Genomic DNA, 936 nt, shown 5'->3' on the forward strand with positions numbered 1-936 from the left:
GTGTGTGTGTGCGTGAGAGAGAGAGAGACAGAGAACTTAGGAATGCCCTCATTACAACCGTGACAGAAGCCAATATTTTTTCATCGTCACTGCTAGATCTGAAACATGTGAAAAACACCTAGTAGGCTAATACCGTTATTTAAACAAAACATAACATAATGGTTTGTTCGAACTCCGTGAGAACATCTGTTTAAAACAGATCAAAAATAGAACTGTGACTTTTTTTGTTTTACAAAGCAGATCCGTTTTTCAGCGACTCACCCCTCCCCTTTCAGAACTCGCAGCGGGGCGAAATGACAGGATCGGTGGGGTCTCGACACTCACGCAGGGCCGAGGGGGTAAATAGATGGCGAGAGAGCGATCTCAAAGAAAGATTTCTTCTTTCATATTAAACCAAGCACAATTTTGGGAAACATTTCATTTTAAGAATCGCGATGCTTGCACGAGGAAGATTTTCTCTCCCTGAAAAATGTAAGGTAATTTATATTTTTTATTGATTTATTTTTCAGTTCATTCATATGCTGAGAAACTTTTTATGCAGTATTATATTGTAAGAGCACACACACACATATTGTGATACGATCTCACGATCTGTTAGAATTGTTTATTTATTCTGTTTATTGTTCATCAACACGTCCTTGTTTTTCTCACAGCTCCCATAGAGAGAGTGAGAGAGAGAGCGCGAGCATGACACACTGCAACCTGATACCAAGGGGCACGTAAGACACAGATGAGTCCGCACACGAGTCCGGATATGGGAATGCTCCATAATATCTTCAAAAACAATACTTAATTTATCACCTGTCATCCTTGGGCTCTTTCATACAGCTGTACAAACATCATTCGTCATCCCCGGAGATCAAAGGTTGACGGCCGGATTTCACGCACGCCGGTTTTCGCATATGGAAATTATTATGATGTCAAAGGTCGCATATG

The sequence above is a fragment of the Sinocyclocheilus rhinocerous genome, unplaced genomic scaffold (assembly GCF_001515625.1).
Source record: "Sinocyclocheilus rhinocerous isolate Xijiao unplaced genomic scaffold, SAMN03320098_v1.1 scaffold5932, whole genome shotgun sequence".
Lineage (NCBI taxonomy): Eukaryota > Metazoa > Chordata > Actinopteri > Cypriniformes > Cyprinidae > Sinocyclocheilus > Sinocyclocheilus rhinocerous.